The 25,049-nt window shown below is 42.8% G+C and overlaps 1 long non-coding RNA gene across 1 annotated transcript; it reads right to left on the bottom strand.

Annotated features, from left to right (window-relative positions):
- Positions 1–2,062: 2,062 nt before the first annotated feature.
- Positions 2,063–25,049, bottom strand: LOC310833940. The gene is made up of 3 exons (XR_014559010.1): positions 24,848–25,049; positions 22,283–22,555; positions 2,063–2,445 (listed from the first exon to the last, which is right to left on the bottom strand). It is a non-coding gene; the product is annotated as an uncharacterized lncRNA (long non-coding RNA).

The raw sequence follows: 25,049 nt of genomic DNA, 5'->3' as shown, positions 1-25,049 counted from the left end.
TCACCATCTGCAGTCCCATTAACAGTTTTATACAATGCTGAAAGAAACAGGTGTTTGATCACTTGGCTGATCTTTGGAGAAATGTTCCGAACAGCAGTAGCTCATCATCTGTGGCAAAACACATCATTACAGATGGACTCGGAACCGCTGATGTTATAATGTAGTTGGTAGAGAGAGGATGATCAATGTGCTCTGAAACACAGCAGAAGCTTAGCCAAGGGTTTATCCAGCAGACGTTTATCCAAGAATAAACTAATAGGATTAATGGGAAATATTCATGTTTTCTCATAGAGTATGTGGAAAGCGCAGTAAACAATTAAAGCTATAGTATTACAAAAAATGTTTTGTTCGGGATAGATTTGACATTTTGTTCAAGCAACATATTTATTGTCTGAAAGTGCGGCGCTTGCCTGAGATCCTTTAACTTCACTTACACAATTATGGCAAAAATATTCAGGAAAACAGTTTAGGGAAATCGCACGATTCTCTACAGCTCTTTAAGCTGTAAGGGCTCCTTCAAATATCACATCCTTCCACCCACTCCCCCGATTCTGTTTTTCTGTAGGCAGTTTTGTGTTTTCTGTTCAGGTATGTACCATCATCATATCTCACAATGTGATCAGGGGTTTTGAAGTCACTGTAGAGTGAAAGCTACAAGCCCACACACATGGATAAAATAAATGCACTGATTTCACATTATAGAAATACCCTGTCTCTGATAACAGAAGTAGTAGTAGTAATAGTAATGGTAAACAGTTAGATGTAAGGAGATACAGTGGTACCTCGAGTTACAAACACCTCAGGCAATGCGGAGTTTCATGCTCTGGCACTGGGGGGCGGAGAACAGGCGGGGTGGGGCTGGCATACGTCCCTGGGGCATGGTGCACCGCCCACAGGGGTGTGGTGTGTGTCCTGGGGCATTTCAAAATGGAACATTCCCTAGATCCAGAAATGAATCTGTCTCAATTTTGCACGTTACAATTTTACCCTTAATTCCATTCCTTTCTGCATTAATCTGCATTAACGAAACCTTTAAATGTGTAATTTAATAATGAACATTTTTCTCTCTCAAACTACATATTCAGATTTGTATTTTTGATTTAAATATGCATTCAGGTGTTTGTGTTTTTAGATCCCCAAATATATACTTAAGAATGCAATCTTTAAGGGGTGGGAATTGAGGAAAGTTGATGCTTTGATACTTTGGCCCTTATAAGTGTTTAACTTCAGACAGATTTGCTTTCTACAGTGGTACCTCGGGTTAAGAACTTAATTCGTTCTGGAGGTTTGTTCTTAACCTGAAACTGTTCTTAACCTGAGGTACCACTTTAGCCAATGGGGCCTCCCACTGCTGCCGTGCCACCGTGGCACGATTTCTGTTCACATCCTGAAGCAAAGTTCTTAACCAAGCTACTATTTCTGGATTAGTGGAGACTGTAACCTGAAGTGTCTGAAACCTGAAGCGTCTGTAACCCGAGGTACCACTGTATTTGTAAATGGCAGGGATGTCAGTTGTAACTAGGTTCCATTCAACCCAGTGGAGCAGATTTACAGCTAATATGTCCCACAGCCAGCCCAATACATTTTGGCACATGAGACAAATAATAAATGGTGCCCCTTCTCTGCCAGGGAAGAAGGGGAAAGTGAAGATCTACATTAGGAATAATGGAGGAATAAAGATCTACATCAGGACCTGCTGTCTCTGGATCCTGCGACCTGGGGCAGTTGTCTCACCTTGCCACATGGGTGGGACGGCCCTATACATTGGTTCAATGGGATTTACTGTACTCCCAAAAAATGTTCATAGGACTGTAGGACTCGCTAATATCAGCACAAACAAGGACAAAACATCAATGTTCACTCTGTTTTAAGCTGGGAATTACTATTTTTGTTTTTTACGAGAAACACCTTTCAGTTAAAATCTTATGCTTTTCTGAAGAAGAAATATTTTTCATGGGTGGTGCTTTATGAATAACTAATGCCTGCCATATTCAGATTATAGCAATCAGATACACAGCTCATGCAAAAATCTTTTCATATAAAACTGATGGGGGGGGAGGAATTAAAGTCCCATTGACATTGACAGTTAAAGGGCATTCTTCTTCCAGGTTTCCAGATCCCTCTTTATCAATGCCAAGGCACACTATGAAGTCTCTGGGGCTTATGCTGCAGTTTGTTAGCTATTCAGAATAAAGAATATGGAAATATTTAGAGTTTATGGTTAGCAAATTAATAATCACATAATTATTCAAGTACTCATCTGAGGAACTGAGTGACATGGAAATAGCTTCCTTCAAATGAAGGGCTTTCTGCTGCTTCACTCTCTGCCAATTCAGTGTTTATCTGATTTGGAAATCAGAGATAGTTCTGTTTAAGAAATGTTCACTGATGTGGCTTGCAAGGAATCATACGCCCATGGAAATCTCCTTTCCGCTCCTGCATCCCCTGTTTGAAGACAAAACATGTGTAAAAAAAAAAGGTCTCAAAAAAAGACCAAAGAGGATCTTAACTGAGCAGACTTTTTTTTAAAAAAAAAAAAGTGGGGATTGGGATAAAGACTGAACCACCACATATGCCTGCTTCCAGCCACATAGTGAAAGCTGATTAGCAACAAATTTTAACGAGTGTCTTCCACATGGTCATCCAAATATAGACAACAGCTCCAAATAATCAAAAGTTCTTGTTCGTCCCATTCTACCATGACAGACACATAGCTAGACGATCAATATGCCACTTATCATACAGCTTTGAGTGGCTTTTTGTTGTAGTGGTTTTACAATCAAGTGGTATATAATTTTTATGAAAACAAATCCACGAAAAGCTGTTTCCAGGCTGTTAGGTTGATTTATAGCCATTTGAATATAGGAGTGTTCACCAGGCTTAATTTTCCATTGTAACTGCAGTACAGTATAATTTATTTTCCTTGCATTCCAGGAAACTAACTCTTGCAAAAAGATCAAAGTTACTGTTATCTACCAACTAAAATTCACACACACTCACACACACACAATATAAAGCTTTGTGACCTGCTTTGTTCAGTTGATGAACCATTTTTCTTTATTGGGGTGGCAAATCAACCTAGTTACCAGTGGCATACTAGGTGCTGACAAACCATTAACCTAAAAGTGGCAATAGTTTTTCAGGTTGCAATTAGTTACGGTGACTGATATGGATCAAACATCGGCCTGTCAGCTGTCCTAGATTATGAATGCAAGTCATCTCTCCACACACACCCAGTCCTCCCTCCGTCATGGCAATTCATTAGTTCTGCTGTTCAAGAGCAGCTGTACCATTTGAGATGTAATTTATTCAGATTCCCTCAATATTATTGCTGAAGCGTGAGAAGATAAGTGATTTGATGAGGCTATGTATTTACTGTCAGATAATATTATAGGTTGAGTGTGTGGTCAGAAGCGATAGTTTCTAATTTTTAATAAAATTAAAATAAAAAATGCACTTTTTAAGGCGAAAGAGGAAGCATAGGATAAAAATCATCGAATGTGTCAGTCATGTCATTTATGGTTATTCGGAGAGCACTCCAAAAGGAACCATTGTCAACCTCATTACAATTTCACCTTGCCATCCCTACATATTGATAAATTTTGTAAAAACCAGCCTTGCTAGTTAAGTAGAAATGTTCAGGGGAACAGAAGGATTGTAATATGCTTCATCTGGTCAGCATGAAAATAGGGGTGCATGCTGCACAAAACTACCTTCGGGGGAGGGAGTGGAACAGCTTAAGTACCTTGGTAAAAAGGTAAAGGTAAAGGACAGTTAAATCCAGTCGCAAACAATTCTGGGGTTGTGGTGCTCATCTCGCTTTACAGGCCGAGGGAGCCGGAGTTTTTCCGCTTTGCAGACAGTTTTTCCAGGTGATGTGGCCAGCATGATTAAGCAGCTTCTGGCGCAACGGAACACCAACACCAGAGCAGCGCACGGAAACACCGTTTACCTTCCTGCTGGATCAGTACTTATTTATCTACTTGCACTTTTTGGCATGCTTTCGAACTGCTAGGTTGGTAGGAGCTGGGACCGAGCAATGGGAGCTCACCCCATCACGGGGATTCGAACCGCCAACCTTCCAATTGGCAAGCCCTAGGCTCAGTGGTTTGCACCACAGCGCCACCCATGTCCCAAGTAACTTGGTAATAGAGGGCTTTTTGCATGGTCTGTATACAGTGGACGCGGGTGGCGCTGTGGGTTAAAGCCTCAGTGCCTAGGGCTTGCTGATCGAAAGGTTAGTGGTTCGAATCCCCGCGGCGGGGTGCGCCCCCGCTGCTCGGTCCCAGCGCCTGCCAACCTAGCAGTTCGAAAGCACCCCCAGGTGCAAGTAGATAAATAGGGACCGCTCACTGGCGGGAAGGTAAACGGCGTTTCCGTGTGCTGCGCTGGCTCACCAGATGCAGCTTTGTCACGCTGGCCACGTGACCCGGAAGTGTCTCCGGACAGCGCTGGCCCCTGGCCTCTTGAGTGAGATGGGCACACAACCCCAGAGTCTGTCAAGACTGGCCCATACGGGCAGGGGTACCTTTACCTTTATACAGTGGTACCTCGGGTTAATTCATTTTGGTGGTCCGTTCTTAACCTGAAACTGTTCTTAACCTGAGGTACCACTTTAGCTAATGGGGCCTCCCGCTGCCGCTGCGCCACCAGCACGCGATTTCTGTTCTCATCCTGAAGCAAAGTTCTTAACCCAAGGTACTATTTCTGGGTTAGCAGAGTCTGTAACCTGAAGCGTCTGTAACCCGAGGTACCACTGTATATGTGTGCAACATTGTAGAATTGGACTATCCAAAAGCGTAGAAGGCACTTGGGATTGTACAAACTGCCAAACTGCGACATAAGCAAATTTTGCCCAAAGCAAGACATCTGCAGGTTCTTCCTTGGCTGAAATATCCAAGGGACTTTAAGGAGAGCAAAAAGTGTTGGCATAAGTCCAATGAAACCTCTTAGGACATGTCATGGAGCTATGCTATCAGGTCATAAAACTGTGTCACAGAAAACCTCTTGAAGTCAAAAAAGGATACCATGAAGCTTTTGGTAAGAATAAAGAACCGTTAGGGATGGATGGCTCAGCCTTTTCCCCTGTCCATGTCAGTTTCACATGTATTGATTCATAAATCTGTCCTATTTCTGCATTAGCCTGCAGAATAAATACACAAATCTACACACAACTTCAGATTTAGATGTATATTTTGAGGCGTGTTTTATCTTAAATGATTTTATCCTAAAATATGCACTTTTCATGCATTCTGGTACTTTTATTTTCTTTAGCTAAGAAATGCATCACCAGATTTGGAGAAATATGGGTGCCAATAAATAGCTGTGTATCAGTCCACTCATTCAGTCAAGAGATGTGGATCACATCTGTTTATATCAAAAATTGTGAAGGATTTCTTATTCTAGCTACCCCAATCCCAGCCATATTTCTGTAGCAGAGTATCATTGCATTTCCCTTACTGCTACAAGCTGCCAAAGACAATGTCTTCCCCCAGCCATTTTGAGTGTTTTCCCAATCCAGGATATGAAGCCATGGTTTGACATTGGCTTGATATAGGGTTGTCATATTTCAAGAAGTAAAAATTTGGACACAGTTGCTCAGCTTTTGGGGGGTGATTGTCCAGAGTTGTTGAGCTTTCTTCGAGTCATCATCCAAAGTTGTTGAACTTTTTTCCAGCGATCAGGAGCAGGGGGCAGCGGGGTGGCAAGTGGGCTGGAGGCAACCTCTCCACAGTGCTTCCACTTCTGCCAGGGAAAATACAAAACCTGGACATTAAATATTAAATTAAAAATTCCCATAGGGCGGCCATGTTAGTCCACACCCCCTGGAGATCACCAGAATTTTCCTGTATATATGGCAACCCTACTGGATAGCCTGGCTTATTCAGAAGGCACAAGCATAGTTCTCCAATTCATATGTTAAGGGAAGCTATAGCTTATTGTGGCCTCTTTCCTTGTTTGTCCTACTTGCACAAAGGGAGAAGGAAAACGATTGCCTGCAGATGTATGAAATTCATTCGTATCTCAGCTTATTAAGCCAAAACCTGACCACCTGAATGCAGCCAATGTCACTAAAAATACCATTAGCCAGGTTTGTATCCTTATGGTTTCCCCATGGTTTCTTACAATTTGTGAAATTAGTGGCAAAAAGAAGTATGTTTGTCGTATTGCTTTGATTTAAACCAGATTCTTCCCCTGTGTTACATCATTCAAGCTGACATGGAAATTAAGTGACCCAGACTGCACTTATTTATCTAGGAATGAAATGTCAGGAACACTAATATCTTCTTCATGGTTTTAAATCTGATATCCTTATGCTCACACTGACTTTTGCACTTTAATTTGCTGTTTTAGCGCACGCAGCAGTCCCTGGCAATGTGTGTCTGCTCTTGGATACAGGCCAACTATACTTAAAATATGTTTGAAGAGTAAAAATTAGCAGGCTGCCTTATGCTTTAAAGAAAAAACCTTTTCACTAATACTGGAATAAGTCATTTCACACTTTCAAAAGGAAACCGGAGGTTTCTTTGCACTTTCTGACTTCAACATATTGTTGTGAATTTGGCGTGTGTGGGTGCTGGATTCCTCTAATCTCTAGATCCAGCAAGTGTTGAAAGCTGATCAAGTCAGGCTAGCTTCCTGAACCCCTGGATGAAGCAAGTCCTAAAATATAAGCCAGGTTAGCTTCCTGATGAGGTAATCGCCTGGGTGATGAGCCATTCAGGGAAAGAAAGAAAAAGGAGGACTGAGTGTGAGATGCCAAATGGGTGGGGCCCCTCCTTCTGAGATACTTGGAAGGAGAAAGCCTAGCAAGTTTAGAGCAGAGTTAGCAGTGATGTGACCGAGAAGTAAAGCAGCAAGCTGGAGAGAAAGTTAGAGCACCATATTTGATTTTGCATGAACCTAAAGCTACAGCTGTGGGAGAAACAAGTCCCTTTGGGGTGTTAATGCTGTGAACCCCTCTATCATAGGCTCAGGTTGTATATATAGCACATATATATATAATAAAGATGCAACAGTCTCATTTCTCATCACTGTGCCTTATTTCCCAAAGGAAACCACAAACCCCTGGAATGTCACACCTCTCAGAGGTTGGGGTGAGATGCAACAGTATTATGGACACCTGCGAATCACTAGTTTTACACACATGCATACTCACCTCCATTACAGATGGGGAAACCTATGCTGAAATCCTACAAATAAGATGGTGTTTTATTTATAGGCATAGCGGGGAGAATGAATATTGCAGAGACTGTTGCTCATCCATTGCCATCTTCATTTGTTCCAGGAATGAAAGGTGACAATTCATTTTATATTCCTATGGTGAAATCGGATGTGGTTTCATTTGAGTTCCTGATATTTATCCATAAAAAGATGCTAATGAAAACATGAATCACCCAATGGAGATGATTTTGAGAGAGAAATTCAGAATGAACTTCTAGAGAATGAGAAGTTGGCTCTTACTATTCAGCTGTAACACATTTTGTGTGTGTGTGTGTGTGTGTGTGTGTGTGTGTGTGTGTGTGTAAATTCAAAGTGGCTAACCATCACAAGAGAACAACTTTAATAAAATATAAAACAATCCTTAATTCAACCCAAATCACAAAACATTAGCATAAAAAACCCACGACCATGGTAATGATTACAGAGCAGTCATTAGAATTAAAATTAAATTAAATTATTTAAATTTTAATTAATTAAATTTAAAATTAATTAAAAGGAGGAAATAATAGGCCAAAGGCCTTTATAAACAACCATGTATTCACCAGTCATGCCTGCCTCAAACATGGACAATACATATCATATGGAATATAGCCTTTATGGAGAAGCTAACAAAGCAGCTTAGAGTGCTTGGGAACAAAAAAGAAGATAATTTTTGGTACATGTTTATATGGTACATGTTTATTTAGTACACTGTAAATCATGGTGTTGCCTCCTTGCCACCAATCTGTTAAGACATAGAGTAGAATACACCTAACCGAAGTAATCAGATCTAAACTATTTACTGTATGTTTTCCTGTATTATTTACACTGTATAGGCATGAAATGTTTCTTGAGGGGTGGGGTATATGGAAATTGTTTATTATGTGTATTTTTAGAAAAAGAAAAGGGGGGTGTAAAAGGGTAGTTACTCTTCCTGTTCCATATACAGAAACCAACTGAAGCGTATCTGAATCCAGTCAGCGCTTGGGTGGGTAATCACATGGGGCCTACATTGGACACTGCCCTGGGTTGTATGGTGGAAGAAAGGCAGAATATAAATGGGGGGGGGAGCAAACGAGCAAATATCAAGAACTGCTCAACAGACTCCTAGATGACAGGCTGAAAATGAAAACAAAGATAAATCAACCTCTTCGCACAAGAAGGTTGCCCAAAGGGGAAGAAAATGTGGGTGGGTTGGAAGTAGGACTCTGAGTAATAAAGAGAATTTCTATCAAAGATGCCATCACTTCAAACGTTGCCAGAACCCATCTAAATATTCCAGTCGTATTGGAACAATGTGTTTTGTTTAAGTGTCTGACAAACGCTAACTAACTAATACCAAATGACAGGTGGTTGCTTTTATGTATTTCACAAAAGGCACAGTTTTGCATAACACTGCTTAGGCTGGCGAAAATATTTCCAGTGGACAATGTTTTATTGATGGAGCTGATGGCTTTTTCTTTCACTTCCCTGTTTCGGAATAGATTAATCAGCTGCTAAAATCAGGTAGTTTAGATCATGACTCTTTCGCCGGGGATGAGTCATGGGTCCATCACCATAAATGATGGACAAGTGAGCAGTCATGTTGTTTGCTGCATTCGCCACCGATGGAATTGTATTGGGCAGCTAAAAGACCAGCCCCTCCAGGCTAGCTTTTCCATTGGGAATGATCTTCATCTCTTTGGACTAGCTGCTTAACACGTCTAGAGAAAAACGTTTTGCTGACATTCCGTTTGCTTCCCTGTAGGAGCCTCCTAACTAAATTAAAATGCATGTCATCCTCGAAGGCGCTTGGGAAACATGAGGGAAGGGTGGAGAGAGAGAGAGAGAGAGAGAGAGAGAGAGAGAGGCAATGAAGATATATAATCTATCTATCATCTATCTATCTATCTGAAACATACAGCAGGAATTCAGCTTGTTAAATGGACTTCTTAAGAATTAGGGAACAGAAGTGAAATTAATGAGGGTTCTTAGAAACATCTGTTAACATATGGATAGCACTAAGCGACTCTGGGGACAAAGCTCCTTTTTACATTAAGACATGGGTGAAATGCTTAGAATAAAGAGCACCTCATGTACTTTAAGCAGGACTAAATATACTATAGATCTAAGAAGAGATCACTCAGGTGAACGTTTTTAGGGAACACCTTTTTTACCTCTTCCAAATTGACTTCCGGCATCGCCCTTAGAATAATGTGAAAGGATAATGACACCCTTTGGCATGAAGCAAGAAGCAGAAGGTATGACTGTGAGGAAACGAAAGTCACTTCGGGCCTTACAGTCGTCACCACCACCAATAGGATTCTTTGTCTCTGAGGATTTTCTCTGAGCTTCTTCTGCTATATCTCACTTGGTTTCTAAGGGAGACCCTCAAAGGCACTAGCTGAACAGTTCACTGTGCTGACAAGCTAGTCTAGAATACTGATGGACTCAGGCCACCCCACCCATTAAGTAAAGTGAGGCAGTTGCTTCAAGCAGCTGATTTTGGGTGTCAGGAAAAGGCAATGTTTTCATTTTAAAAAAACTGTGACTGATGTTATTTTTACTGCAAGAAAGTTATTGGAGAAGTGCTTGTCATATTTTCTGTCTGCTTTTATACTACGTAGCTTGACTAGGGAGGACACCATTTGCTGCTACACCCCAGTCAGCAAAATGTGTTGAGTTAACCATGCGCCAGCTCTTTTCATTGGGAATAAATGTGAGGAACAATGATCCCCAACAGCAACCTTCCATTCATATACAATGAAATATTTCAGAGATGGGAAACCCACCAGACATTGAAGGACTCCAACTCCCATCAGCCAGTGTTCAGGGATGATGAGAGTTGTGGTCTAATAACCCGGGAGGGGGCACAGGTTTCCCATCCCTGCTTTAGGTGAACGAGGCAGGGATAAAATACAGCTGCCCAGTTACAGAACATTGGCACTGGAAAGTCTGGTATGATGTATTATATGAACACACAAGCACATTTGTTAATTTCAGAAGTACAACAAAGGATTGTGCATGAATCCCAATGATATGCCTCAATATAACCTGCTTTTATATCAAAAGATATATAGAGAAAGAGAGATTCTATCCCATTTCTGTATGACCAACAAACAGCTCACCCCAAAGAAGCTGATTTTGTTAAAGAACATGTCATTACAGTACATTTAAAAACAAGGTGTTGCCTCAATCCTTTAATATTTGCATGACTTCAGTTGTAAAGCCAGCAAGAATTTTTACGAATCTCTGCTGGGAGAATCAAATCACCAGGCAAACCATGCATCCCTGATTGCTTTCTGCAACCTTTGCTACTACATTTACTGTTTGCTCATCCCACCCAAGTATTTTGATCTTCTGAAACCACTGCTTCACATAATGCCCTTATGCTTGACATTTGTTCAGTACTGAGACCAGCTTTGCAGATTAATCTTTTAAGGCAGTGGGCAAACTCATTGTATTATTTTACTTATCCCAAGGTGGCAGGTGGGGATGGGGGTTACTCAGAGAAATGCTACAAGAGAAAGCATTATGCCATGCCAACATATCCTCCCTGCATATGTGTTGGACTACAACTCTCATAACCACCAGCCAGCATCAAGCATGCTGGCTGTGGCTGATGGGAGCTGTAGTCAGGAACACCTAGAAGGTACCAGGTACACCTTTGTCATTAGGATGTTTTCCTATGCTATGCACATTTTGGTTCTTGTTTGGGGGATGAGCATTTGCCATGGGGGGGGGGGTGCGGTGGCAGTGACTAGAGGAGGACAACCAAGATGATCAGGGGTCTGGAAACCAAGCCTTATGAGGAACGGTTGAAGGAGCTGTGAATGCTTAGCCTGGAAAAGAGGAGACCAAGAGGACATATGACAGCCATCTTCAAATATCTTAAGAGCTGTCACAAGGAAGTGGGGACAAGCTTGTTTTCTCCTGCTCTTTAGGATAAGACTCCAACCTATGGCTTCAAGTTACAAGAAAGGAGATTCTGACAGTAAGAACTGTTCAATAGTGCCAGTTACAGATAGGTAGCCGTGTTGGTCTGCCATAGTCAAAACAAAAAGGTACTACTTTAAGGTGCTACTGGAAGGATTTTTTGTTTTGTTTTGTTCAATAGTGGAATGAGTTTCATTAGGAGGTTGTGGGCTCTCCTTTCTTGGAGGTTTTTAAGCAGAGGTTGGATGACCATCTGTCATGGATGCTTCAGTTGAGATTCCTGCATTGGAGGGGGTTGGACTAGATGGCTCTTGGGTTTCGTTCCAACTCTACAATTCTATGGTTCTATGTTAGGATGTATGACAAAGCATTGTCTAAGTGTGCAGGATGGACAAGGCTCCTAACACTGCTGCCAACCTAGATCTCTTTCCAAGCATTCCCTTCACAAGATTATTACAAGTCCCTTGTAGGTGTTCTCACCTCATGTGACTACAATCCCATGCAGGGGACAGAGTGGGCTTGTTCACTACACAAGTTTCTTCACTGTGTTCAGATTAGTGCCTCCCCCACCCCCAGCAGTCCATGTGTTATGGAGGAAGTTTCAAAGGAGGAGTCTTCTCTGCATGGATAGACAACCTGCATGAGTTTGGACTTATCAACACTTAGCTTTTGCCCCACTCTCTCCAGGCACAAATTCATGCATTAATACACTGTGCCCAAGCATTTGGCATGCCTATGGGTGCCCAACTGACAATTCCTGATGTATGCTTCTAGGATAGTAACTGTCACAAGAGGGAAACAAGAGATGTAGGCTAAAGGAAGGAGCATGCATTCATTTCATGGAAAAGAAAAGTTTGTAGTTAAGTATTCCTCTGGAGTGGCAATCTGAGATTAATGATAATACACCCCAGGTATGGCCTGGTACTTCGTCTTGTAATGTCACATCATCGTGTAGCCATTCAGCATTAAATGTGCTCTGTATATATCACAGCTGACAACTGAACTAGCATTGATTAACTCATATATCCTGTTTGAATCTTAAAAATATTTATAGTGTATACAAATTATTTTTAGATCTAATTTAGAGGGAAAGGGGTGTTTTTTGATGTGTGGAAACCACTGAGGCTCCAAAGCAAACCCCAGAGTTGATGAATATTTATTGGTGATGTGACCTGGTATGCTATCAGGATTGATTTGCTAAAATAAAACGATGAATAGGCAGGCAGTAGCTGCCGCTATTTAATCCAGAGATGATTTGGAAACAACGGCACAGATTTCTTCCCATGTGCTGAGTTCTTCAGGCTTTTCAAATAAGGCAGAGGTATTTGTGGAAATAGAGGACTCGACTGTAGTTGCAGATTCCTTATCCTTATTCTGACCTGATCAGTGTTAGAGGGCTTTCCAAACTTAGCACCATTATGCATTATATTGTCAAACAGCTCTAACGGGGGTTGGGATACTTTTTCAAGCTGAGGGCCACATTCCTTTCTGGGGATCTTATGGGGGGAGGTACACGACAGAGGTATGGGGGGCCAGATGCAATATTGGGCTGGGTAATTAATATGACTACCATTATGCAGATGGCTTGGCCTTTAGGTGCTCATGCACCTCCCTATCCTTCATCCAGGTAAGGAAGAGACATGATCAGAGTTCAAGGACACATTTCATGCAGCCAAAAGCACTCAAGGAGGTATGAAGAAGAGCCAGTGAGGGGTGTGGCTTGGAAGGGACTGTCGTCTGGGTTGAGCCCCAAGGGCCAAATAAAGAGACCTAGAGAGTTTTGTTCAGCCTCCAGGCCTCAGGTTCCTAACCCCTGACCTAAAACATCCATTCAGAAAACTTCTACAGGCTCATGTTAGCCCTGAGCTATAACTTGGAAACAAAAACATATTGGTGTTTAAAGAAGGAAGCTCTTAATCATGCTATTGGAATTTTGTTGTTAACAGCAGCTGTCACCTCTGTTTCTTTCCTGCATCCATGTTATGAAGGGCTACTTATGGCTACCATCCTTGCAACATAGCACTGGCTGAGCGATGACCGTCACATGAGTAAAAGCTGTCATATTAGGTTTTCTAGATATGGACACATGGAAACCCATAATACAATGTCTTAAGCAGAAGAGACAAACCTGAGTCAGCTCCCTTCTATTAACCATAGTAGCATTTAGAGCGGCCAGATATAGGTGGGACTACTACCAGCAGTAGGAAACTTTTGGCCTATAGGCTTATTTAGGCCCACGAGGCTTCACCATTTGGTCCATAAGGTTGTTCTGGCCATGTCAAACCCACTTGCCCTATACCTGACATATATGACCATGCTCACTAACAGAGCAAGATGGTGAGAGCCATAACATGTTGCTTACCAAGAGGTGTGCTGCTTTTGCACATGAAGGTTGCATTAACCGTTGCAGCCAATAGCTACTGAGAGACCAGACCTCCATGAATTTGCAAAATCTTGCCATAGAAGATAAAAACCACCACCACCCAAGACAAGAGAACACTTGAAAGACAGTGTTTATTTTCGCTGTGCTGATAAAATGGAACAATCTTGCCCTTTCACAAGAAGCAGTCAAGGAAGTATCATGACTTTAATTCATTAAATAACACATGATATTCAGAAGGTACTGTAGAAAGTTCTGTTGGTAGCTGTACATAAATTGGGCGGGGGGTTGTTTCCAACATGACTACCTAATGAAGATTAAAGTGTTTCAGATTATTTGTTTTTATTTTATCAAATTATTTTTGTGCAAAAGATTGCTGATGTTTATTATGCATACAGTATATAACGAAGCCAATATCAAAGGCAAATCTTATGGGTAGAAGTGGATGACGATAGGTGCATAGATCATGCCATTCTTAAGAAACTAATTTTTCACTCTATTTCCTTCCTGAAGTTATTTTTTATTTTTTAGAAATGAATCTTTAACTGATAATTCCTCTGGTATAATTTTGGGCTCTGGTGAACTGTTGTAAATATTCCATTCAATCAATCATGGGCATGCGTGAATTGAACTCTTCCTTATAGAGCTGAACAGTGCTGCCATCTATGTTTGTAACTTACAGCTACCCCTTCATTTTAGAAATAAGCCCAGCTACTTGTGTAAATTAATGAGCATTAACTTATTTATTTCAATTTATATCTCACATTTCTACCTAAGGCACTCAAGGAGGTAAACAGTCAGCTTAAGAACTCAGAGATCCCTGGGAAGAGAGATTGATAGTTCAACCACACAGGGAACTGTAGCTCTGTCCATATATTCCATGTTCCAAAGTTCAATTGTCTTTTACGACCACTGGGTGGTGACCCTACTGGACACGGTAATCCAATCAGGGGAAAAGGGAGGCAGACTATGTTTAGGGCAGCTTTTCTAGCCCCTTCCCCTTTTGGGGGTGAGCAGAGTGGATCCTAAATAGGGCTGCTCAGTCATGGATACTGCTACCGAGCTGCTCAACTGCCTCATTCCTTGAGTCAGAGCGATGGAATCTGTATCCACCACCCATGTGTCGATTCATGCCTAGGGGCTTCCAGATTTCATGGTCCTGCCCCCGCTACCATTTGCCAATTGCCATGGGACTTTTGGGGTTTGGGTTGGGTTTTTAGAAGATACCTTTGTGTTAATTTGTTTTGTGTGTGTAGATCAGTGCACGCTGACCAATGCACAGTCTTCGCAGTAAGGCTCTATTCCGATGGCATGAGTATTACAATGACTGGTAGATTCTTATCTGCTCCAGTCTTCATCTGCCTTCACAGCCATTGGAACATACCACTTGTTATCATCTGCCTGTTCTGCCATTGAGGACTTCTTGGATCATACTTTGTCTAGCTCCTGCCCTTTGACCTTACAGCCTTGGGTGACCCTGCTTGGAGTACGAGACTCCCGATGGCTTCTCTCTCCAGGGTCATAGGAACATGCAAGCCCACGACAAGGTTTAGGTGTGAGCAAGTGTGAGCTCTTTTATACTAGTGCCTCCAATGCATGCTGTGGATATTGCCTACATGTTGATATTGCTTATGGGGATACTCCAGCTGGAGTAGGCTTTGAGATGGTCTTCACCTGCCTTCCTCTTTCTTCTGGAATAACTACCAAAGGACAGTTCATAGTAGAAGGCCCTGTGAGGGGAAAGTCCAGCTCAAGCCGGCTCTGGAGTGGTCTTCACCACTTTCTCTCTCACAGAGTTCCTTCCATACACTTGATTTCCGGAAGCAACTTCCTAAACTTTCTGTATCTAAAATTAATTCAGCTAACTTTTATATATCAAAGATAGTTATGTATCACCAGGGTCCAGCCTTTATAGAAGATCTATTACTGGTGGGATTCTAAATCACTATTAATGTAATGTTGAAGTACAATATAGTGTAATTCCAATTTGGGTTTGAAAGACAAATTGCAGGTACTGTACCTCATGGATTATTGCCCCTCAGGGACATAACAATTTGCAATCCCCCCCCCACCGTACAACTACCTTCATTTAAATGTGTGTGTTTTATTGGATAGAGCACAATTTGCAATAGAAACACCATCACTTTTTATAATGCACTGACAGTCCACAATTGCATTCTTGCAGACAATGGCAGAACATATAAATAGTCTGAATATATTTACATTCATTTTAAAAGGTGTCAAAGAAGCTTCAGTCATAAAACCATAAAAGCTTAAACTATGCTGCTCTTAGCCAGTATATGTGCATATTATTTTATAGATGCACCCTGTTAGAGTAAAAAGTTAGCATTTTCCCATTTCCACTAATAATATTCAGCTCTTTTGTCATGTTAATTAATGAACATTTAGCCTCTAATATTATCTGAATAACAATCACACAGGATGATCACTTCCCACAAAGATGTAAGGACTCAGGTGGTCCATAAGGAATCATAGACATCAGTTGTTCAGTCTGAACAGTTCAGGGCTTTGCATATCAACACACCAGCCTTGAACCTGGCTCAGTAACACATAGGCAACCAATGCAGATGTTTTAGCAGAGTTGCAATATCCACATACAGCAGTTCCACATACAGCACATTGAAATAATACAGACAAGATCACTAATGAATGGATGACACTAGCCAGGCTATCCTGATCCACATATGACCATAGCTGGTGCGCCAGAGTCTGGCAAGCACTCCTAGCTGCAGAGATCACTCTCGTGACAAACATGTATCCAGAAATAACCCCCAAACTACACACCTGCTCCTTCAGAGGGGGTGCAACCCCATCCAGAACCAGCAACTAGCTTGTCCTCTAGACTGAGGAACCACCTACCCACAGTGAATAGGAAGGTCTGAAGGGAGTTTCTGTGCATGTTCAGCTGAACATGAATAGAAGCTTCCCTGTGATTGGGTACTGTGCATTATTAAATTTTCCTGGCTGTGTGGAGCGTGTTCAGCGAATGCATTTAGAAGTCGTATTCAGATCTTCTCACACAATGCAGGAAGGTTTGAGTGAAGTGGGCACTCCCATCTCTGGAAGCAACGAGCCCAGAATCACACTATGAGGGTCTCATTTTATGGCTGGTTGGATGCATGCACAGAAGCATTACTGTTAGGGGATGGATATATGTAGCATCAGCACCTTGGATAGCTCAGTATGTAGAGCATGAGACTCTTAATCTGAGGGTTGTGGGTTTGAGTCCCATGCTGGGCAAAAAAAATCCTGCATTGCAGGAGGTTGTTCAAGATGATCCTCGTGGCCCTTTTCAACTCTACAGCTGGGTCCTTCCAATTGCACCTCATATTTCCTCTCCTCATCACATTTAATAGGATTATTCTTTGTGCACAAAGCTAATCTCATCTTCAAGAATTTGCAGGGAGGTTGGTCTGAAAATACAGTCTGTTTGATGAAGATCAATAAACTGCATAAATCTTGAGAGTTGTGCTGCATGAGCCACAGATTGGATGGCCAGGTTTCCACACAATGCACAGGATTCCGGGAAACCAATATATGAATTACATTACCATAATGTACTCTGTTAGCCAACAAAGGCCATTGAAGCTCAAACCAAAAATTGCTCTAGGCTAGGACTGACATATTCCATAGAAAGACATTATCAATAAAAACTGCCATATTGACAGCTGGGATCTTAGGAGAATTTTTTTAACTGTGGCATCTAGCAAGAACCACCAGGCAAGGTACATATAATTAACTTATTGGATGAACTCGTAACTTATCCTGCAGGTTAAGGATACTTACAAATCCCTAGGATGTGAATTTGTTATCAGGGACCAGAATCTGAAATTTGCGCAAGTAAAATATGCAGCCAGATGCAACAAATCCACTTCCGGAAAGAAAAGAAAAAAGCTTTTAGTGGTTAGTAAAGTGAGAGGGAAACACCCTGAAAAGTGTGCAATGTAGCAAATGGTTAATGGGAAGATGTATAAACACCCTGCAAGTAAATCAGGATGTTTGTTGTTGTACAACCTCTTTCCAAACAAATCAGAATGACTGCTCAATTAACAGGATGAACCTATATTATAGTCTTCTTATAAGTTTTATTGTAAGTGCTGCAACTGGATTTTTTATGGACTGTGCCAATCCTGAATGTATTGGATCTGTGACCATTTATGCTCATTTGCCTTCAGTACCAGCGAAACCTCCGCAGGATGAAGCACAATTGCCTCTGGTCTATTTTTTAGGAACTCTGCTACGGGGTTTAAGTATTTTCCTCCTCCAGTGATGGCGCGCCAGTTTCACCCACCCATAGGTGTTTCTAGTTTTGTCTGTGAAATGTTGAGGAGTTATATGCAGAGCTCAGTGGGAGAGTGTGTGCCTTTCATGCAGAAAGCCACAGGTTTAAGTACATGCTATCAGAGCTAAAAGGATCTTCGGGAACTGCCCAGGACATTTGAAATGTGTAAAAACCCAAGGTAGGCCTATGCTGCAGTTACTTTCCTTCTCATAGTTGCTTCCATTTGCAGAACTGCCTCACTGGAAGTACAGTGGTACCTCGGGTTAAGAACTTAATTCGCTCTGGAGGTCCGTTCTTAACCTGAAACTGTTCTTAACCTGAGGTACCACTTTATCTAATGGGGCCTCCCGCTGCCACTGCCCAATTTCTGTTCTCATCCTGAAGCAAAATTCTTAACCCAAAGTACTATTTCAGGGTTAGCAGAGTCTGTAACCTGAGGTGTCTGTAACCTGAAGCGTCTGTAACCCAAGGTACCACTGTATGCCCAAGTAAATAAACAGGACAGCCAAATAACCAGGGGTACAGCAACGATCCTGTCTATCCAAGTGCCTCAATTGCTGAATGCCTGTTCTTCTGTAGCTAAAATGTCACACATTCATAGACAAGAGGAGAGGTTGTCGGGAGTTTTTCAGAAGTACAAAAAATATTTGAGGGTAAAACAACAAATGGATGGAGAAATCCCCCCAAATGGCTGAATTAGAACTGAGGGTGCTCTGTGAACACAGAATGCTAACTGCTGGGGAAAGAAACTAGAAAACTGGGGGTGGGAAAAGATAGGGAGAATGTGTCAGTGTTTGAAAAGGGAGAATGTGTCAGTGTTTGACCACCTTTGCCTGGTCCTCAGACCCTAGTCAGCACAAAGAATCCTTGAGAAAGAGTACTTTGCAGAATGCTGCTTTTATTCTAAAAAGTCTTCTCCAACTACGACCAACAGCTTTATACATATCAAACACAACCAGCTTCCAACCAATCCAACATATAATCAATGACCACTCTATATATACAGACATATGTAGGTAAAAGGTTGCTTGAGTCATGCAGGCTTTGCCCATTCATTGTAGACCACTGACTCATGCTGACTCAGTTCCTTTTGTACAATGGTGCCCCGCAAGACGAACGCCTCGCAAGACGGAAAACCCGCTAGACGAAAGGGTTTTCCATTTTGGAGGCGCTTCGCAAAACGAATTTCCCTATGGGCTTGCTTCGCAAGACGAAAATGTCTTGTGAGTTCCTGCGGGGTTTTTTCCCCCCTTTCCCCCCCTTTTCCTAAGCCGCTAAGCCGCTTATCAGCTGATCCGCTGATAAGCCGCTTAACAGCTGATCGCTAAAAGCCGCTAAACCGCTAATAGCGCTAATCCGCTAAGCTGTCAATGGGCTTGCTTCGCAAGACGAAAAAACCGCTATACGAAGAGCCTCACGGAACAGATTAATTTCGTCTTGCGAGGCACCACTGTATTAAAGAAACAGTGGCTAATTTTAAGCCGTGACAGAATGTTAACGACTTTTTAGATGCACTGTGTGGAATGTTAATGCTAGTTTCTCACAAACCTTTCCATTCCTAAAGAGGACACAGAACACATAACAATGGCGGACTCTTTGGGGGCACCGGGGCCCTAGCAACTTTCCAAACATGTTTTTTTGCAAAGATAAAGCCTTTTAAGGCATCTAAAATGTATATCCTCCACACACACCTCCTCAGTGAACTAGCTACCCACCATTTTAAACTGGTTGTTCAACAAGGACTCTAATTTCTGTGTTGCTTCTGAGAAAGAATGAGGGGAAGTTTGGTTGCTTCCCAAAGGTCATGATATATAGATATATACCTACCTATTCGTAATACGAAATGTAAATGTAGCTTAGAGCAGCATGTATCAAAACATGGCAAGTCCTCTGCCTATCTATGTCCACAAGGACATAATTGCCGCAATGATCTCTCAGTACAATTTTATGCTGCTCTTCTGCAGCAGATTGAAAAGGTCTGGAAATGCCAGGCAGTGAAAGCTTTTCTTTTGTCTGACACCATTTAACAAATCAAAGGACTCTTAAATTTTATGTTCTGTCTTCAGAAAAGGGGACCAGTGTGACATCTTAGAGCCAAACATCCCTTCCTATCATTTTGTTCCATTTTGAACATTGGTGTCCCTCCCCCCTGAATCATTTGAATCATTATCACAAATTGACAGTAAGTTATAGTACCAAGGGCAAATTACACTCCTCTAAATTATTCATTCTATTAAGGTTTGTTTGACATAATGATCAGCCAAGAGTCAAATGTCATTGGAAGGGGCACAGCATGGCATCAGATGGTTGTTCATGTGCCGGTGGATAAATGAAACCTAAGAATATTGCTAAGTATAACACAGCATTTCTTTAAAGCTGTTTCTTTTCCCCCCTGCAAATGCCCTCCTTGAAGCAGCTGTGACCCAGATCAAGCCCAGCTGGGTCTGGATCATCAACAGCCACAGGTGATGCCGTTGGCATGGGCTTTCAAATCATGCAGCAAATGATAATGCAAAATGCAAAGGGAATAGAAATGTTACCCATGTCCTAAGGTATAAAACCTGATCATGTGTGCTGTTGTGTGCGTGGAATCTCAGATGCAAATATAATGGCTGCTTACCCAGTCCTGGGGTGGGTGACAGTTGCGGCCTGTCACGACTGGCCTGACACCCGGGAGCAATGCTGGGCTGGGTTGCTGGCAGTTAGAAAATTCCTGTGCTGGCCATGGAGAAGGGCAGGAGTCCCACTAGTCCCAATTTTGAATTCCAGCTTATCAGGCCAGTCCATGGGTTGGGGCTTGGAATGGAGCAGGCTTCACTCCGATCTACCCCTTGGGTTTAAAAGGCCCTTCAGTGGGGTGAGAGGGCCATCCATGTAGGTCTGTGTCTTGCGATGGACCCATAACTTCCATGATTGACCTTGCCATGCCTCAGTCCTCAATCAGGAGGCTGGGAGGGATACACACCCAATGCCTAAGCCATGGGTCGGTAAACTAAGGCCCATGGGCCGGATCAGGCCCAATTGCCCTCTGGATCCGGCCCAATTGCCCTCTGGATCCAGCCCGCAGATGGTCCTGGAATCACTGCTTGGATTGGCATGATTGTTTGGGTTGCGCCATTTTTTCTGCCATGGGGGGGCACCATTTTTTGCCATTTTTCCCCTCCCTCCCTCACACACACCACAGTGGTGCATCCTTCCTCCTCTTCCCTCCCTCCTCCTGGCTTCTCCCAGCCCTGCGGATGAAGGGAGATGGGCTTTGATTGGTGCCAGCCAATCCGAAGCCTCGCCACCTGTGTGCTGAGGCATGGCCCAGACTCACCACCTGCCTGCCGGCCTCTCAGTCCATGGCTGCGCTGTGGGCATCATGACGGGCGCATCGCGGGGCTTTGGCTGGAGCTTGGCGCGCCTGCTGACCTCGCATCTGGCAGATGGGAAAGCTGCCCAGAAAGGAGAGGCACTGCCACCCCCACTGGCTCCCAACCACAGGCAGAGCGGCGGTGGAGATAGGAAAGTAGGCTGGGGGAGAGAGAGAGAGGCCCCTCTCCTCCGCCGCGCACGTACAGTCCGGCCTTCCACAAGGTCTGAGGGACAGTGAACCTGTCCCTCCTAAAAAGGTTTGCTGACCCCTGGCCTAAGCCAAATCCTACCTATATTGGGAATCAATCAAGTTGGGGTCAATTTCCCTTGCTCCTGGGGAAGAGGTCACTGTAAGTAGGAGTACAATGTTGAATGTGCAGCAATCAGTCCTGCCAACTCCTCAAGAATCCAGATCATGTCAGAAGAGGGCTGATGATCTATGCACATTAGACTACAAGTCCACAAGACCACATGCTAGTGGTGGGCATGGACAGAGGTAAAAGCGGGTGGGACAAGGAATGCAAATATTATCTTTGTACAGTAGGCTAGTTTTTTCATGCAGAAACTCTGCCCCTCTGCAAAGTCCAGCCAGGTGAGCAAGAAGCACTTTTGGAGTTCAATTATACATTCCAGCACAGGGAAAACACTCAATGTAAAAACAAATAAGAATGGTGAAGAGACCCAAGGCTAGCACATTTATGCATGTTGTCCTGGAGTTGCCAGTACAAATAGTCATACCTCGGGTTAAAGTCGCTTCAGGTTGAACGTTTTCAGGTGGCGTCCCGCGGCAACCCGGAAGTAATGGAACCGGTTACTTTTGGGTTTCGCCACTTGCAAATACTCAGATGCTGAGAATGACATCACACGCATGCGCAGACGCAGCAAATCACGACCCATGCACGCGCAGATGCGGGTTGCATTCTGCTCATGATGCAAACGGGGCTCCGGAACAGATCCCGTTCGCATCCAGAGGTACCACTGTATATGTCTGGGTGTGGGCGATCGTAATAAAATATAAGGTCAGAGGGAAATGAAAAGTATGAAGTGTGTGATGAAAGCTACTTCCAGAAAAATTAAGGAAATGTTCCCCGCAAACCCCTGGGGCAGGGCTGAAAAAATCTTACCTTGACTGAATCAAGATGGCTGTGGTGATCCTCTGTTATTTACAGGGTATATAAACCTAACAGGAGCAGGTGGGACTCTCTTCTGCATAGAAAAGTGTTTCATAGAAGCTTGCCTTTCCTCATTAGAAGACAGTGAATGCGCCCCACTGAAGATAAACATGCCTTTTCCTTTGGCTTTCCCCAGAGATTTTATCAATATTAATGTGCTGCAATTCTGGTTCATAACAAGGAGCTCATGAAGTAGGGAGGAGCACCTGTTATCAAGACACAAAGCTGAAAACAATGGAGAAGTGCTGTAAAACACAATCACTGCTGCAGCAGAACAATTAAAAATGACAGCTTAATGGCTGCATCTTCTCTTAGAAGGGGGCTGGAAAAAAGGGCAGAAAATGGGAAGTGCGTCTTACACACAGATATGGAGTGAGGAGCCAAAGTTGGGGATCAGAGCCATATATTATTGCTACCAAACCTAAAGCTCTCCATGTTAAAAAAAAAAAGTCAAGATGAAGAAAAATCAGAGCAACAGGGCTGCAAGGGCTGCAGCAAGCAGTAAATTGCACATCTACTTTATCTCCAAAATGTCAGCCTTGCCTTCTCAACAGCAAAAGGAAGAGGTGGAATGAATAATTAAAAATGGGAGGGATTAAGTTGGGAAATCTGGAGGACTAAATGTCCCCTCACTGCCAAAAAGGAAGCACTTAATCACTGCTCCTTGTGGTTGCAAATAATCTTTGGCAGGGGGATATTGCATTGCATCAAACGTGACGGTAGAATCCCAGAAAGGACCAAATCAATTGGCATTGTGGTGCTGGTAGGGAGGTAGTATCTGTTGCTCACCTTAACCCTTCAAAGGGGCCAAGTGTTTATTGCTCATTTTATTTGTATTTTAGAGCAAAGGTCCTTCAGTGCAGGTTCCTCTCTGCCATTTCTTACCATTCACGCTTCCCAGAATGGCTTTGGCAGGACTTGTTGAAATGCAACACCATTGCTTCTCACCAGCCACCTTTTCTTGGCTGGGTTGTGTGTTATTGCAACACATGGGATCACCTGTTTAAACCTCTGGGATCCCACAGATCAAGGCAGTTGAATGTGACAATGAAACACCCTGAGTGGAGATGTCAGAACATTGGTGACGCCTTCTAAGATTATTCAGATTTTGATTCCATCAGTGCTCTTACACACTCCCCCAAATCATTCACATGGTGACAGGGTGAAATCTGAGCCAGAACATAATCTCTCAATGCCACTTCATTCATTCATTCATTCATAAACATATTTACATACTGCTATATCATTAAAAAAATCCAAAGTGCTTTACAATATTATTTAGTAATTTCTCAAGTGAGACTATAACGTAGGAGTAGGAAACTTGTTTTTCAGCCTGAGGATCATATTCCCTTCTGGTGGGTGAAGTCAGAGAGAAAAATGGGTGGAGCAATGAATGCAAATTTTAACTTAGCCTAATTTTAAATAGCAAAATCACTAGGGATGTGAAGAAGTAAAAGAGTGAGAGTACTGAGGACCAGAGACAGATGCCTGGAGGGTCATATGGCTCCTCTAGGTCTGATGTTCTTCACCCCGTTATGACTAGATAACTCTTGGGGTCCCTTCAAACTCTACAATTCTATGAATTCTATGAAATGAGATGGTTCCACATAGCCAGAGGTTGCAAGAAGCATTTTCTTCCCACCACTCAGTGTTCTTTCTTTTAAATAATCCACCTCACCAGTAAAGTTCGTTTTGAAGCCTGGCCAAGCTCACATCTCTGAAGAGGCAGTTTTGAATCATAGCCATATTTTTGTACTCGGAGATGGCTACATCTCTGACTTTCATTTCCAAATATGGCCAAACTCCTGCATATGGAACTCTGTTCTCTCTTCTACCTATCAGTGTACGCGGAGCCTTTTCCTCCCCATACAAGGACAACAAGGAAGCATCTGCAAGTATGTACCAATGTAATCGCAGCCTTTGAATAGCCGGTGCAATTAGGATTTTAAATCCTCCACTAAGCTCCCAAAATATGTCAGCTGAGAAAAGAAATCTTGGTCAATTAGTCATATTAGTATATTAATAAATTATATCTGCATGAATACTCAGGACATGATACTGATCGTCTCATCCCTGCCTCCACCCCGAGGAAGCAGCCCAAGCTTTGTCCCAATAAGAGTTCTCTGCCACACACTGCGAAGGATAATGACACTATGTATAACAGAAACATGCACATGCCACAGGTAACTGAGGGTAGGCTTTGGGAAGGTGGCAGGAGGGCTCTTGGACCCTGTCAAATCTTCATGCCTCCCTCCCTAAGTCGTGCAGAAGCTTCCCGGGCTTCGGGAAGGAGGCACTAGGCTTTAATACTCTAATACAGTGGCTGTGGCGTTCGTATGGAGCTCCCGGTCGTCTCATGGACTATTGACCCGTACACCACTAATCTGCTGCCACCAACCAGGTCCTCCCCGGTAAATCACTTAGTCTCAGTCAGGTTCTCAAATTAACAAAGAAGAGTGTAGTTTATTTCAGACACAAACAAACTTTAACTGCATTCCAAACCTTGTTACTCTTTACCTTCTTAGTCTTGTTTTATCCTGTCTCTGTCTCTTCTACCTCCCCTCACACAAGAACCCACTGCACTATCTGTCTCTCCATTTCCAACTGCCTGCCAACTGCTTTTCCAACTGCCTTTCCCAACCAACCAACCCACTAAAACCAGCCAACTACCCACCAACAACTAACTCAAACCTCAGGCTAAGGCATTTTATATACAGGT

Source organism: Podarcis gaigeae (assembly GCF_964106915.1).
Source record: "Podarcis gaigeae genome assembly, chromosome: 1".
Taxonomy (NCBI): Eukaryota; Metazoa; Chordata; class Lepidosauria; order Squamata; family Lacertidae; genus Podarcis; species Podarcis gaigeae.
Note: the sequence above shows the minus strand (reverse complement) of the source record. Positions and strands in the feature narration are given on the sequence as shown.